Source organism: Triticum urartu, chromosome 6A, assembly GCF_056163025.1.
Source record: "Triticum urartu cultivar PI428250 chromosome 6A, HENAU_Tu73, whole genome shotgun sequence".
Lineage (NCBI taxonomy): Eukaryota > Viridiplantae > Streptophyta > Magnoliopsida > Poales > Poaceae > Triticum > Triticum urartu.
In genome coordinates, this window is record NC_141878.1 from 436652891 (window position 1) to 436670536 (window position 17646).

Sequence of the window (17646 nt, forward strand, 5' to 3'; positions counted from 1 at the left end):
ATGCAAGTACCTGGAAATTCAGGGCTCATTATCGAGGGCGTTACTCAGCCCAGTATATGTTGTAAAGTCCGAATACCTTAGGGAGTGTTCGGTGTCGCGAGTTTGGCCCTATATGCATCAACTCTGAATCATGTCTTTGGTCAATAGTTTTGCTACCTTAAGTTCCACTCTATCGGCTAAGGTTGCACCGAGAGAACTACTGCGATTGTGCCCTGGTTCATCCGAATGAGCACCTCAGTAAAGAAAGCCAAAAACTGACTGTCATGATAAAGCGCGAGACTGGTCAACCACTTGATGACTCAGCGGAATCTTCGCGATTCCTCCGCATTAACGAAGGACCGGTTTCCCGGTCATGTATGTATGCGCACTGTATTCGGATGAGCGCGGAAGTACCGGGGGCTATATAGTAGCCCCACCGTCAAACTCCTATGGCTAAGTGAAAGTGTTAAAGCTATATAGTCCGATTGCCTTGTTCGCCACGCTATCACCTCCTTAATGGACCAACACGTTGGGTAAAGTGTGAATACGCGCTTTTCCGAACACCCCTACATTATGTGTGTGGGGGCTGAAGCCGACGACTGCAAACTTTCAGGTTATCTACATACATAAACGGCCACACAGGAGGCATCATAATACTTTCAGGCAAAAGTATAAACACGGCCTTTATAATCCAAATAGCATTGTTTTTACAATTGGGATACATGTCACTCGAACATGATACTCTTCGAGCACTGAGCCTTTATTAAACGAGCGCCTTCTAGGACTTCTTCAAAATAGTGCTCAGCCGAGACCTGGCCTACGGCCAGATCCCGGGTTGCAATAGCGGTGGCCTCCATCTCTGCCCAGTATGTCTTAACACGGGCAAGAGCCATCCGCGCACCCTCTATGCATGCCGACCTCTTTACAGCGTCGATATGCGGCACAGCTCCAAGGAATCGTTGCACTAAACCAAAATAACTATCCAGCCTTGGTCCCTTCGGCCAAATATGATCCATGACAGACCTCATGGCAAGTCAGGACAACCAATGGAGCTCGACCCACTCGGTCATTTGTTCATTTAATAGCAACGGACGCGTTGGAGCACTGAACTGCGACCAGAACAATCTTTCCACTTCATGATCTTTCTGATCTTTGAAAAACTCAGTCGCATCAGCAGCACTCATTGCCAAGTCCTAGTACACATTTGCAGCACTCCATAATTGATCCAGAGGGGCATACTTCGAATCTCCGAACTTCGTCCGCAACAAAAAGGGCTTCCCAGCTGTTGACACCAGATTTTGGCACGGTCAAGAACTTATTTAACATGGCCTCAAATGGAGAACTGATCTACATGAAAGAGTTCCGTATTATTGATATGAACATCTTTGAAGTTTGGGTCATCGTCATCCGATTTCATCTCGAAGGCCGAAACTATGCTCAAAGTACTAAGATCTTATATTCAGAGTACAGTTTTGCCGATTAAGCCCCTAATACGACCTGAAATGGAAAAATGACCTACATGAGTTGTCTTCGTCTCGTCAAAACGATCGATTTCGATATAAAAATCGTTCAAATCCGAGTCCGTATGCAAAAGTTAGAGCAATCGGAGTGCAGCACTGTCACGAGGCGAGATGTGGCGCGCCCCACTAGACACATGTCTGATGGGTAGCGCGAGAGAATAGCCTGTTTTGCGAGACCGATTTGACCCTAAAGATGACCTTTGATCAAAAAACTTTCAACATGAAGTTGTCCGTCTCATCGAAACGGTTAAGATTGCTTTTGGGCTCGTTTTCATCTGAGATCGTTTACCACCACAAAAAAGACCCGCAAGGTGCAGCCAGTTTAAACCGAACAGTTTTGAAAAGTTCGGACAAAACCAATCCGAATTGGACTAGGGTTTTGGACATGAATTGAAGTGTTTTCCTTGCACGGGATGTCCAGCCGCCTCTTATATACCTAAGGGGTGACGGCCGATTGAACAACACACAATCGATCAATCCATCTACCACTTTTTATCTTTTCTTCTTAACCCTAGTTCTTCTTCTTCCTCGTTCTTCGTCTGTTCTTCTTCTTTGCAGGGCGGCGAACCTCAAGGCCCTAGGGGCGATCAGGTCGACCTAGGGCAGCCCATAGCCGCCGCACGTCCAAACGGGGTCCCTCCCGGGCGTGCGGGGTTTCGGGTCTTCAAAAGCGCCCGCCGGATTGCCTGCGTACCGCGCTTCCGGCCGGGTCTCTTTCGACGTGAGCTGCGGTGCATCACCCTTGGCGTCGAGGGTACACGGTGACGTGTTCATGTGCGAACACACTTTTTGGCGACTCCGCTGGGGACAAAGCTTTGAACGGTCTCCGGCCCGTTCTTGCTACGAAGAGATCGTCATCTAGGGTTTGCAATCTACAAAGGTAATATGAATACCCAATTCCCTACTATAGATGAAAATAATTCATATGATGTTACTAGATCGTTCAATGATTATACTCTATCGGCCAGCCCTAGTTTTTTCAATAATGCATCTAATTACGTGCATAGGCCGATTCAAAGTAATTTACATGTTTCAACTTCTTATGAAACTAGTAACATACAACATATGTATCCTAACTCTCATGCATCGGCAACCCCACAAATCCATATGCCGATGAACAACATGATGTGTTCGGTTAATCAATTTGAAACACCTCATGTTAAAATTTCCAATAGCATAGAAGAAAGTGTTTCACCTTTTTATTCCATGGCAACTAATTTGTAGTATGTGAATCCAACCTTGCCGATGGATGGGAGAATTGGCCATGCTACTACTAGCTATTCGGCCAGTTACTCTCAACCATCATATGCTACACCTCATTTTAGTAATTTTTCAGCACCGTATGCAACTGTAGATGTTCATAATTCGGCCCCGCATCTTCATGGTCATAGCCGAATAAGTGAAAATTTTATAGGAACACATGTGCCGTCATCAAATACTGTAGCATATAATGCATACTCTACGCAATTCGAGAATTTCAGCAACACTCACGAATCATTGCCGAAAGAATCTGAAAGTATTATGGAGCAATCCCTTCCAGAAGTGCTTGTGGCTGCGAAAAGAGCTTGGCACAAAACAAGAAAATTAGTGCTCTTTGCCTTGAACAATATGAAAAGGGGTTGTTTCCTGATTATGCTGCAATAAAGGCTAGAGTTTTGCAAGAAGATGAAACTACATGCATTGATAGAATTGGCGAAAGAGCATATGGTTATACAAAAGTGCATACACCTCCACCTAGTACCGCAGCATATTATACACCCCCTACACAATTGCAAAATTTTGGCAACACTAATACTTCATTGCCGAAAGATTCTAAAAGCATTGGGAGGCAAACTAATCTAGAGCGGGCTGAGATTGAGAGGGGGGTTAAAGCTTTGCGCGATAGGGTGCAAGTACTTTACCAAGAGAGAATTAATAGGGAATTAGCTCAAAGAAAATAAGTGTTGCCAATTGATATAACCGGTGAAAATAATGATGATTCAGAAACTAAAAGTGCTTCGGTTGAAAAAGCCGAATCAAGTAGTAAAGATTCTGAATCCATCAAATCCAAAGAGGCAAACATTGTTGAGAAAGGGCATGGGAAGTATAGCAAGACAACCATACTTGATTTTTCTGAAGTTAATGGAACCTACTTCCTGCCCTATGAGTTTCGTGCCATAGAAATTGATGAGTTTCAAGAACAAGAACAAGTAGCCGAAGAAAGTTTGGTGGACGAATATCTTCAAACTAACGATGCACGAAACCAAGAGAAAGATGATGACAAGGCACCGGGGAGCTATCCAAAGGCGGAGCAAGATATTCTTCAAGTCACACCATCATCATGCTCTCCCAACATATTTGAAGAGTTATGTCTAGCAAGTAATTTACCTATTTTCAGATTTGGTCACAACTTTATTGTTGATGCATCTATTAGGAAAATTCTAATAAGTAATTTTCAAAGACCAATGAAGAAGGGCAATTTACTTGTTAGCAATAAAATTGTCACAAAGCATATCGGTCAACATATTGCACCATTCAAAAAGACCGATTGCGAAAAATTATTGCAGCCAAGGCTTTCCCCATTGCTTTATCTAAAGCTCATATCTAATTGGGTAGCCCTGCTTATTTCTTACTTGGCTTACACTTGGTCTCAATTGAGACATGTATGTTCTAGCTATTTTCGTTTCAGAAATTTAAAGCCAAGGTTAAAATCTTCTGAGCAAACCGATGCCAGTATAGTTTCTTATCCAAAGATATCGGAGATAGAGTGCAAAACACAATGCATAGCCGAATGGGGTGATGCAAAATCTGAACCATTCGTTTGCTTAACTCCAAAGCCGTTCTCACAACACGATCGGCTAGAAAACAAGAAGTATACCTTCAATTCAAGCATGTGTGATCAAATATTTGATTTGTTGTTGAAAAATAATTACATTACAATTCTTGATCACCATGTTAAGCCATCAATCCAAGGACGAATGTATTGTAAGTTGCATGATTCGTCCAAGCATAATTTTGAGGATTGCAACATGTTTCGTCAAATAGTTAAATCGGCCATTGAAAAAGGACGATTGAAGTTTGTTGAAATACCAAGAGATGACTAGTCTATTCTAATTGGTCCTGATGGCAAAAAGTTTTTGCATCGGCTGCTTCAAGCCGATCCATTTAAAGAGAAGGTAAAAACGTCAGGTGATGGGATCAAGCTTTCAAGTAAAGAAGTTGTTGAAGAGCATAATGAACATAATCTTAAGGGCGGGAATTCCATTGAAGCTACAATGGAGACGCCAAGGACTGGGGGGCAGCAAGAAAATCCAATGGTCGATGAAAGCAAACCAAAAAAACAAAGGCCAAAATAAGCGCAAGTGTAAGAGATCAAAAATCACCTTCGCTGAACTATTGGATAAATATCAAAAGAATATTGAAGAGAAGAATGCTTATCGGCCAAATCATGCAAAGAAACCAAGATCACCCCCAAGGCGCAAATATGAGGATCGGTATTGGCAAAGTGAGAATTTTAATGCAACATATTCATATCCTTATTTTTGGCCGCTAGTGCCAATGTCGTGGATGCCTCCCTATGCTCATATAGATCCATATTCCTCATGGGACAGGTATGATACAAGGGCACATTCTCCATCTTATTTTAGACCATCTCACCAATATTATGCAGCTCCAAGAAGATCAACATTTGAACAATCACATGTTAAAGACCGTTTCAATCATAACGAATCGGTCCAGAGCTCAAGGAAGAAGAAAGAGGCGGTAAAGCAAGTTTACCGCGTGAAAGGAGATGGTCGTAAGTGTGCTACTTCAGATTTGATCTCAAATAACAAAGAGCCAATTAAAGTGTTGACATTGGCTACAAAAGGCAAAGAAGTGAAGCAATCAATTGATAAAAATCAGAGTGCCAAATCTGAAGAAAATAGGTTGAGGGTGCACAAGGCCCAAAACAAGTTGCCATTGGTTGAAACAAAATCACAGCCGACATGCTCACTCGGCTTATCATATTGGCAAAAGAAGAAATTACAAAATCTTAGTGCACAAGAGCTGAGAAAGAAAAACATGGCATGGGTTCCCAAGAAGATCAATCAAGACAAAAATGATGTGCATGCTTCTATTGCAACAAGTACAATAAAAGTGAAGAAGGAAAAGAATGAAAGCAACAAACAATTAAGCCGAAGGTGCGCATCACAACATCAAAATCTTTGGTTAGCACATCATCCATTTTCTTCAACCATGCCGTTGATGCCTTTGCCATGGAATTCATCCCTAGGTATGATCAATTACCCTCCATGGATTTATTTTGATTCATGGATGCAACATAATTTTCTATATCATGAGAGGGTATTACCAAATCACTATACATTTGGTTAGTTACATCTTTGTTGCTAATACAAAGGGGCCGAAATATTTTATTGCTATTTCATTTGTTTATTTCGGCTATACATACTTTGGTGCGTGAATTCTACATGGACCTCATGGGAATGGCCGATACTTATATATCGCCCTAAGAATATCTAAGAATGGACGGTGTGGTATTCTAACATCGTCCTTAGTTTGAGTAGAGATTGAGATAAGTCCTTGCAAAGGAATTTGTCAAATTGATGCCATTGAAGATATTATGCATAGACCAATTCATCAAAATTGCAAAGTGAAATTATGTTTTGATTGGGTGTGCTTTGGCTTATTAGTTTTCAGAATTTACGTAAGGCCAAATCATGGTTGTTTTTTTATTGAGCATCATATTGACATCATGCATAATATTGTTTTTAGCTTGATCTCTCTAGTACCATGGAGATTATATATTGATGGTTAAATTTGTAACAATGGCCAAGGTGTTGGTGTTGTTTATTTATCTCCATATGAAGCTATTTTGTGAAGCCTCATGCCGCTCAAAATATTTTTGCACAATGATCAAAGCCGAATATGCATTGTTATTCGGATTGGAGCTTTGCCTTGCTATAGGTGCTATACATATTGAGGCTTCCGGTGATTCGTTATTAGTAGTGAAACAAATATCCAAAGGTTATCAATGTTTTGACGAATCACTTATAGTTTATCTTTTGGTATGTCTAGATGCAAAATTTACCTTGGGTTGCATTAAAATTGTTCATATATTTAGACATGTCAATTTAAGAGAGTTGGCATAGCAAGCATCCGGCTACCATGTCCGTGATGGTGTATTGCATATCTATCAATAGCCGATGCTTATTCTTGCCAACATAGGTAAGGCCGAATTGGAGCTCACTACCTCGGCCACTAATGAAACTTTTATGCAGACAAAGTAAGGATTCGAGAAAGTTCATTGTTGATAATATGCAAGATCCTAGCAGAAGGGTGGACAATATGGTTGATGGATGGTCTTGACATGCATACCTATGGAACTTTATAGTCGGATTAATGAAGTTGGGAAAGTCACCCAAGCTTGCATCAAAATATTCACACAAGCAATGGCCGATATAAACTTATCGTCCTAAGCATATGCAAAATGGCCGATGTAGTTTTAACATCGTCCTTAGAGCAAGCTATGTGCAAGTTATTTTTCGGCACACAAGCTTTGCCGAAAAACAGGGGGGCATGTGTTGACACCAGATTTTGGCACGGTCAAGAACTTATTTAACATGGCCTCAAATGGAGAAGTGATCTACATGAAAGAGTTCTGTATTATTGATATGAACATCTTTGAAGTTTGGGTCATCGTCGTCCGATTTCATCTCGAAGGTTGAAACTATGCTCAAAGTACTAATATCTTATATCCAGAGTACAGTTTGGCCGATTAAGCCCCTAAGACGACCTCAAATGGAAAAGTGACCTACACGAGTTGTCTTCGTCTCGTCGAAACGGTCGATTTTGATATAAAAATCGTTCAAATCCTAGTTCGTATGCAAAAGTTAGAGCAATCGGAGTGCAGCACTGTCACGAGGCGAGATGTGGCGCGCCCCACCAGACACATGCCTGATGGGTAGCGCGAAAGAATAGCCTGTTTTGCGAGACCGATTTGACCCTCAAGATGACCTCTGATAAAAAAACTTTCAACATGAAAGTTGTTCGTCTCGTCGAAACGGTTAAGATTGCTTTTGGGCTCGTTTTCATCCGAGATCGTTTACCACCACAAAAAAGACCCGCAAGGTGCAGCCAGTTTAAATCGAACAGTTTTGGAAAGTTCAGACAAAACCAATCCGAATTGGACTATTATATATATATATATATTATATATAGGCAACATATCTTGTGAATCCGATGGATAAGTGTATCCCTGTATTCCTCTGCTCTCAGCCTCCCGATCAAAATCTTTTGCTCTAGATTAATTTGTAGCAAATTTACATTTACACGCCCGCCTCTAGCCCATACCGGCAGTTTTTCTTTGCAAAAATAACCCTGGATGTAGGACTGCATCGTGCGCCGTAATTGACTACTCTCGGTGTTCCTCTGATCCTCTCTCCCGCAGTGGCGTGGAACCCTAGGCCGAACGCCCGCGCTCCTCTGCTCTCCTGTTGGAGCGACGGCATCTACCAACAGATGCCCCGTGCAAGTACATATCTTCCTGGTTGATTTGATCTTGGCGTTCATCGGCAGCCGCCGGCCCATGCATGAATGCAAGTCCTGATCTCTGTATCTTTCCTCTGCAGATTCACGGTCTAAGAAGCTGTTACACACTAGATCAGCCGTTTCTCGAATGGACAACCACGAGATGAGTAGCAGTCAGGAACACCACGACACCACATGTTTCAGGTAACACAACCCCCTAAAAAATTCAGTCCTTGCGTAAATTACATAATGTGTGAAAGCTTGATGCTATATATACGTGTGTTTGCTGTCACATGGAGCCAACAAATTACTTGCAAAGGCATATGAATGAGGAAGAGTTTGGCACACCCAAAAAGAATGCAACCTTGCCTCTGCTGTGAGTTTGATTAGCTTGCACCTTACAACTGATCCGATCCAATTTAGGAATCTATTTGTGAATATGGTTATCTTGATGTTGTAGTGTTCATCTTTTACACCTGAATGTGATGAGAATTTGAAGCCTAAAGTAGGTATGACATTTGAAGGACTTGAGGGAGTGGAGAAGTTCTACAAGGCGTATGCACATAATGTGGGTTTTGGAGTACGTATCGGCCAACAGAAGAAGATTGAGAATAAAGTGGTCCGGACTAAGCGCTTCATGTGTAACCGTTAAGGATTCAATTCCAAATTGGCATCCTACAGCTGTATACTTCTATTGCCTGCCATCAATTCTTCCTCACATTGGCATTCTAGAGTTGTGTCCAAGGGAAAAGGAGAATGACCGTGGAAGATATGCTACTAAATTGTGCTCCCTGATACCAAATTTTAACAAGCAAATAATGATTTTATATATGTTTTGATTTACTCTTGGATGTACATAAGCCATGTAATGGATGGGGATTTCAATTATGTTAAATCAAATTGACTTGATTTATCACAACTTTGATGATTGTCAAATTATTACATTATATATTGAACCTCAACCGGCGGATGATTGTCAAATTTGCATTATGTGAAATCAATTATTTGCTCAGACCAGCATCATACTGGAGCACACAACGTTGTTTCTCAATTTACTTGTTATACATGATACATCATAAACTACAGTAAATGTTCAGGAAACTTTGGATAGTGACTTGTTGCTTATAGCCTTTTTTACCTCAAAACTGGTTAAGGCCATCCCAGGCCACTTCTGGTAATTAAGAAGATTTTCTGAATAAGTCACTGGTTTTGTTCAACACATACGGGAGCTAGTCACTGAACTTTGTGAATGTTCAAGAAATTTTGGATAGTGACTTGCTGCTTACAGCTTACATATCAAAAGTGGAGAAAGCCATCCCAGCCCACTTCTGCAACTCAAAAGCTTTATACCAAAGAATATATGCTTTGACCACATGGTTGAGAAAATCACTGGGTTTTTTCAACACATAAGTACATAACTGAACTAGTCACTGAATTTTGTGGCAACAGCAAACATGATATTTTAACAAGGGAAAAGCTGAGCCAAAGCCTCTGATCTAAACAAGGCATATCACGTATTGGTAAGCAATTTAGAAATGAATAGAAACATGTGAAAACATCTCACACCATGCCATTCATTAGGGGAAAATACTATTACTCTGCTACAGGCTACAGACTACACCACTACAGCTTCCTACATATCACGAGAGACGACATCGGCCTATGAAGGAACCGTCGCGGTCAGGGGAGGCCATCCAAGGCGTCGCTGGCGCCTCATCAGACTCGTCTTCGCAGCCGTGGAACGTCGTCAGTTATCATGCCTTCGCCGTCGAGACGACCGGCCGTCCGGGTCTATGTGACCGTCGAGCAGTTGCTTTCGCTACTTGCTTGTCGTCTCCGGAGAAGTTCGAGGGAATCATCTATGCGTTTTCGTCGTACGAGGCCTTCGGATTAGGACTTGATTTGGGAGCCGAGAGATCTGGCAACGAAGGAGTTGGGGCAGGAGACGCAAGACGCACGACTTGGGGCTTGGGTTTGCGATGATGGATCGGAGGCATTAGGGGGGTTTCCGCAAACAAAAATATTTGTTAAGTCAGAAAGCGGGCGGGTGACTGCAAATTTTCACTTGGCTGCACGTGAGACGATGGATTTTGATCGGGAGGCTGAGAAACAGAGGGATACAGGGATACATTTATCCATCGAATTCACAAAATATGCTGGCAACATATCTCGTGAATCCGATGGATAAGTGTATCCCTGTATCCCTCTGCTCTCAGCCTCCCGATCAAAATCGTTTGCTCTAGATTAATTTGCAGCAAATTTACATTTACACGCCCGCCTCTAGCCCATACCAGCAGTTTTTCTTTGCAAAAATAACCCTGGACGTAGGACTACATCGTGCGCCGTAATTGACTACTCTCGGTGTTCCTCTGATCCTCTCTCCCGCAGTGGCGTGGAACCCTAGGCCGAACGCCCGCGCTCCTCTGCTCTCCTGTTGGAGCGACGGCATCTACCAACAGATGCCCCGTGCAAGTACATATCTTCCTAGTTGATTTGATCTTGGCGTTCATCGGCAGCCGCCGGCCCATGCATGAATGCAAGTCCTGATCTCTGTATCTTTCCTCTGCAGATTCACGGTCTAAGAAGCTGTTACACACTAGATCAGCCGTTTCTCGAATGGACAACCACGAGATAAGTAGCAGTCAGGAACACCACGACACCACATGTTTCAGGTAACACAACCCCCTAAAAATTCAGTCCTTGCGTAAATTACATCATGTGTGAAAGCTTGATGCTATATATACGTGTGTTTGCAGTCACATGGAGCCAATAAATTACTTGCAAAGGCATATGAATGAGGAAGAGTTTGGCACACCCAAAAAGAATGCAGCCCTGCCTCTGCTGTGAGTTTGATTAGCTTGCACCTTACAACTGATCCGATCCAATTTAGGAATCTATTTGTGAATATGGTTATCTTGATGTTGTAGTGTTCATCTTTTAAACCTGAATGTGATGAGAATTTGAAGCCTAAAGTAGGTATGACATTTGAAGGACTTGAGTGAGTGGAGAAGTTCTACAAGGCGTATGCACATAATGTGGGTTTTGGAGTTCGTATCGGCCAACAGAAGAAGATTGAGAATAAAGTGGTCCAGACTAAGCGCTTCATGTGTAACCGTGAAGGATTCAATTCCAAATCGGCATCCTACGGCTGTATACTTCTATTGTCTGCCATCAATTCTAGCTGTGTCCAAGGGAAAAGGAGCATGACTGTGGAAGATATGCTACTAAATTGTGCTCCCTGATACCAAATTTTAACAAGCAAATAATGATTTTATATATGTTTTGATTTACTCTTGGATGTACATAAGCCATGTAGTGGATGGGGATTTCAATTATGTTAAATCAAATTGACTTGATTTATCACAACTTTCATGATTGTCAAATTATTACATTATATATTGAACCTCAGCCGGCGGATGATTGTCAAATTTGCATTATGTGAAATCAATTCTTTACTCAGACCAGCATCATACTGGAGCACACAATGCTGTTTCTCAATTTACTTGTTATACATGATACATCATAAACTAAAGTAAATGTTCAGGAAACTTTGGATAGTGACTTGTTGCTTATAGCCTTTTTTACCTCAAAACTGGTTAAGGCCATCCCAGGCCACTTCTGGTAATTAAGAAGATTTTCTGAATAAGTCACTGGTTTTGTTCAACACATACGGGAGCTAGTCACTGAACTTTGTGAATGTTCAAGAAATTTTGGATAGTGACTTGCTGCTTACAGCTTACATATCAAAAGTGGAGAAAGCCATCCCAGCCCACTTCTACAACTCAAAAGCTTTAGACCAAAGAATATATGCTTTGACCACATGGTTGAGAAAATCACTGGGGTTTTTTTCAACACATAAGTACATAACTGAACTAGTCACTGAATTTTGTGGCAACAGCAAACATGATATTTTAACAAGGGAAAAGCTGAGCCAAAGCCTCTGATCTAAACAAGGCATATCACGTATTGGTAAGCAATTTAGAAATGAATAGAAACATGTGAAAACATCTCACACCATGCCATTCATTAGGGGCAAATACTATTACTCTACTACAGGCTACAGACTACAGCACTGCAGCTTCCTACGAATCACGAGAGACGGCATCGTCCTATGAAGGAACCATCGCGATCAGGGGAGGCCATCCAAGGCGTCGCTGGCGCCTCATCAGACTCGTCTTCGCAGCCGTGGAACGTCGTCAGTTATCATGCCTTCGCCGTCGAGACGACCGGCCGGCCGGGTCTATGTGACCGTCGAGCAGTTGCTTTCGCTACTTGCTTGTCGTCTCCGAAGAAGTTCGAGGGAATCATCCGGGCGTTTTCGTCGTACGAGGCCTTCGGATTAGGACTTGATTTGGGAGCCGAGAGATCTGGCAATGAAGGAGTTGGGGCAGGAGACGCAGGATGCATGACTTGGGGCTTAGGTTTGCGATGATGGATCGGAGGCATTAGGGGGGTTTCCGCAAACAAAAATATTTGTTAAGTCAGAAAGCGGGCGGGTGACTGCAAATTTTCACTTGGCTGCACGTGAGATGATGGATTTTGATCGGGAGGCTGAGAAACAGAGGGATACAAGGATACATTTATCCATCGGATTCACAAAATATGCTGGCAACATATCTCGTGAATCCGATGGATAAGTGTATCCCTGTATCCCTCTGCTCTCAGCCTCCCGATAAAAATCTTTTGCTCTAGATTAATTTGCAGCAAATTTACATTTACACGCCCGCCTCTAGCCCATACCAGCAGTTTTTCTTTGCAAAAATAACCCAGGACGTAGGACTGCATCGTGCGCCGTAATTGACTACTCTCGGTGTTCCTCTGATCCTCTCTCCCGCAGTGGCGTGGAACCCTAGGCCGAACGCCCGTGCTCCTCTGCTCTCCTGTTGGAGCGACGGCATCTACCAACAAATGCCCCGTGCAAGTACATATCTTCCTAGTTGATTTGATCTTGGCGTTCATCGGCAGCCGCCGGCCCATGCATGAATGCAAGTCCTGTTCTCTGTATCTTTCCTCTGCAGATTCACAGTCTAAGAAGCTGTTACACACTAGATCAGCCGTTTCTCGAATGGACAACCACGAGATAAGTAGCAGTCAGGAACACCACGACACCACATGTTTCAGGTAACACAACCCCCTAAAAAATTCAGTCCTTGCGTAAATTACATCATGTGTGAAAGCTTGATGCTATATATACGTGTGTTTGCAGTCACATGGAGCCAACAAATTACTTGCAAAGGCATATGAATGAGGAAGAGTTTGGCACACCCAAAAAGAATGCAGCCTTGCCTCTGCTGTGAGTTTGATTAGCTTGCACCTTACAACTGATCCGATCCAATTTAGGAATCTATTTGTGAATATGGTTATCTTGATGTTGCAGTGCTCATCTTTTACACCTGAATGTGATGAGAATTTGAAGCCTAAAGTAGGTATGACATTTGAAGGACTTGAGGGAGTGGAGAAGTTCTACAAGGCGTATGCACATAATGTGGGTTTTGGAGTTCGTATCGGCCAACAGAAGAAGATTGAGAATAAAGTGGTCCGGACTAAGCGCTTCATGTGTAACCATGAAGGATTCAATTCCAAATTGGCATCCTACGGCTGTATACTTCTATTGTCTGCCATCAATTCTTCCTCACGTTGGCATTCTAGAGCTGTGTCCAAGGGAAAAGGAGCATGACTGTGGAAGATATGCTACTAAATTGTGCTCCCTGATACCAAATTTTAACAAGCAAATAATGATTTTATATATGTTTTGATTTACTCTTGGATGTACATAAGCCATGTAATGGATGGGGATTTCAATTATGTTAAATCAAATTGACTTGATTTATCACAACTTTGATGATTGTCAAATTATTACATTATATATTGAACCTCAGCCGGCGGATGATTGTCAAATTTGCATTATGTGAAATCAATTCTTTGCTCAGACCAGCATCATAGTGGAGCACACAATGTTGTTTCTCAATTTACTTGTTATACATGATACATCATAAACTACAGTAAATGTTCAGGAAACTTTGGATAGTGACTTGTTGCTTATAGCCTTTTTTACCTCAAAACTGGTTAAGGCCATCCCAGGCCACTTCTGGTAATTAAGAAGATTTTATAAATAAGTCACTGGTTTTTTTCAACACATACGGGAGCTAGTCACTGAACTTTGTGAATGTTCAAGAAATTTTGGATAGTGACTTGCTGCTTACAGCTTACATATCAAAAGTGGATAAAGCCATCCCAGCCCACTTCTGCAACTCAAAAGCTTTATACCAAAGAATATATGCTTTGACCACATGGTTGAGAAAATCACTGGGTTTTTTTTCAACACATAAGTACATAACTGAACTAGTCACTGAATTTTGTGGCAACAGCAAACATGATATTTTAACAAGGGAAAAGCTGAGCCAAAGCCTCTGATCTGAACAAGGCATATCACGTATTGGTAAGCAATTTAGAAATGAATAGAAACATGTGAAAACATCTCACACCATGCCATTCATTAGGGGCAAATACTATTACTCTGCTACAGGCTACAGCACTACAACTTCCTACGGATCACGAGAGACGGCATCGTCCTATGAAGGAACCGTCACGGTTAGGGGAGGCCATCCAAGGCGTCACTGGCGCCTCATCAGACTCGTCTTCGCAGCCGCGGAACATCATCAGTTATCATGCCTTCGCCGTCGAGACGACCGGCCGGCCGGGTCTATGTGATCGTCGAGCAGTTGCTTTCGCTACTTGCTTGTCGTCTCCGGAGAAGTTCAAGGGAATCATCTGGGCGTTTTTGTCGTACGAGGCCTTCGGATTAGGACTTGATTTGGTAGCCGAGAGATCTGGCAACGAAGGAGTTGGGGCAGGAGACGCAGGACGCACGACTTGGGGCTTGGGTTTGTGATGATGGATTGAAGGCATTAGGGGGGTTTCCGCAAACAAAAATATTTGTTAAGTCAGAAAGCGGGCGGGTGACTGCAAATTTTCACTTGGCTGCACGTGAGATGATGGATTTTGATCGGGAGGCTGAGAAACAGAGGGATACGGGGATACATTTATCCATCGGATTCACAAAATATGCTGCGGATTGACTCCGTGGGTTCACCGTCACAATACGCTTTCTTCTTTCTTTCTTTTTTTTCGAGAGTACGCCAAAGGCATACCATATTTTTATAGAAGGCAGAAATATTTACAAGAAGTATCGAGTGATGCGGGCATCACACAAAAGGAAGAAGAAAACACCTACACCCATACCTATGAAGCAAAGCCTACTCTCTCAGGAAACTATGTAAACATCCAGCACCTAATCCGGCTTCCTTCGACTCCTTGATCTCGTCCAGGATGTGTTGGTGTAGTTCATCGACCGTTTTCTATTGATTTATCTGGTTGAACACCCTCGCGTTTCTTTGCTTCCAAAGCGACCATGCCACGGCAAGCACCAGCGTGTCAAAAGCTTTCTTGCTGGCCCTAGTGAAGTTGCTTCTAGCTAGCAGCCACCACTCCAAGAAATTGTCCTGCTCATGCGGCCGGGGTACTACCAAATTCAATGTAGTGAAGCATTGATGCCACACCTGTCTCGCGTAGGGACATTGGATGTGTATGTGCTCCGCGTTGTCTTCCTCTTGCAAACACGTGTAGCAAGTTGATGGGTGGTCTTGCAGCCCATGTCGAGCTCGCCGATCTGACATCCAAATCCGATGCTGGATAGCAAGCCAGGCATGGATTTTACATTTAAGCGGTGCCCCACTCCTCCATATGCAATCAGCGTAAGGCACCCTCTCGAGACCCTGGCATAGCCTGTTGTAGACCGAACGAGTCGTGTATTGCCCCGAAACATCCGCTGGCCATGTGAATTTGTCTGGGGTGTGAGTGTCTCGTGGGATAGTGGCTATGTCCTGGCAAAGGTTTAAAAATTGGATGTGGCTAGTAAAGTTGAGCTCTCCCCTCAAGTCTTGGGTCCAACTGTTATTGTCCAGAGCTTGCTGAACCGTTCGATGATTCCTTCTTCTTGAGTTCACCATGCCATATATCAGGGGAGCAATATCCAGAATGCACGCTCCATGTAGCCAGCAGTCCCGCCAGAAGAGAGTTTTAGCTCCATCTCCCATCATAATGCAGACCAAACTATCAAAAACTTGTCTAGCTTCCAAGTCAACTATCAAGCGCATATCCTGCCATGGCCTGCTCGGATTGGTTCTTCGTAGCCATTCCCATCTGACTCGAAGTGCCAATGCTTGTAACTGCAGATTTTTGACTCCCAGCCCGCCGAAGCAAACTGGCCGGCAAATCGCGTCCCAAGCAACTAGACACTTCCCCCCATTCACTTTCTCCTCCGCTGTCTAGAAGAAAGCTGTCATCCACTTGTCCAATTCCTCGAAAACCCACTTCGGGGCATCCATCACCTTGAAGTGGTGCACCGGCCTCACGGACATTACTGACTTAACAAGGATGAGACGACCTGGGCGCTGAATGAGTCCCCGCTGCCAAGACGGGACTAGCTTCTTAGCCTTGTCCATGATCAGCTGCCACTCCGCACGCGTGAGTTGCCGAATCGCCAACTGCAGCCCGAGGTACTTGCAAGGAAACTCTCCAATATTGCATTGCAACATCGCCTCGACGCGTGCTTGATCCGTCTCAGAGCCACGAGTGAGGATGGCCGAAGACTTCTGGTAGTTTACGCATAGGCCCGAAGCTTTTCCAAATGCATGAAGCGCGCTGCTGACAAAGCTCAAGTCCCCTTCCGAGGGCCTGACGAAAAGGGCAACATCATCCGCATAAATGGACACCCTCTGCATGGGCATGATTCCGCGAAACGAGCTCAAAACTCCCTGTTCCACACCCTTGTTGAAAATCATCATGAGAACGTCCATGGCGATCACAAACAACAAAGGAGACACCGGGTCTCCTTGTCTAAGACCACACGCATGAGCAATACTTCTCCCAGGAATGCCATTCACTACCACCTTTGTTGAAGCAGTTCTGAGCAGTATCAAGATCCATCCAATCCACTTAGCCCCAAAACCTTTCTTTCTCAAAACCTCAAAGAGAAAAGGCCACGATAGGGAGTCGAAGGCGCGTGAGATATCAAGCTTAAGAAACACCCCAGGTTCTCTTCGTTCATGGATCTTCGTGGCCACTTGCCTTACCAGCAAGAAATTGTCATGCAGATTCCGTCCTTGTATAAAAGCCGATTGGTTCGTAGCAACGACCTCTTTCATTCTCTTCCTAGCCTTGAGCGCAAGCATTTTAGCAAACAACTTAGCTGCGCTGTGAGTTAGACTTATGGGTCGGTAGTCACCAACGAGTTCCGCGTCCGGCTTTTTAGGGATAAGCACAATGTGCGCTCGATTAAGCTTGCCAAACCCTCTGCCATCTCCCACGTATAACTTCATCATTACTGCCATCACGTCATGCTTAATGATGGGCCAGGCCTTCTGGTAGAAAGCCCCGATGAAACCATCTGGACTAGGGGCGCGATCCGGTGGCAGCTCTCTGATGGTGTTCCAAACTTCCTCTTCCGTAAACATGCCCTCGAGCTCCTGCAGGTCGCATTCCTCTATGTCTAGGTAATCCAGGTCAAGGCTCTCCTCCCTAGCATTCCCCCCTCCCAACAACTCCTCATAGGCTTCTGTGAAAATCTCACCCTTGCGCT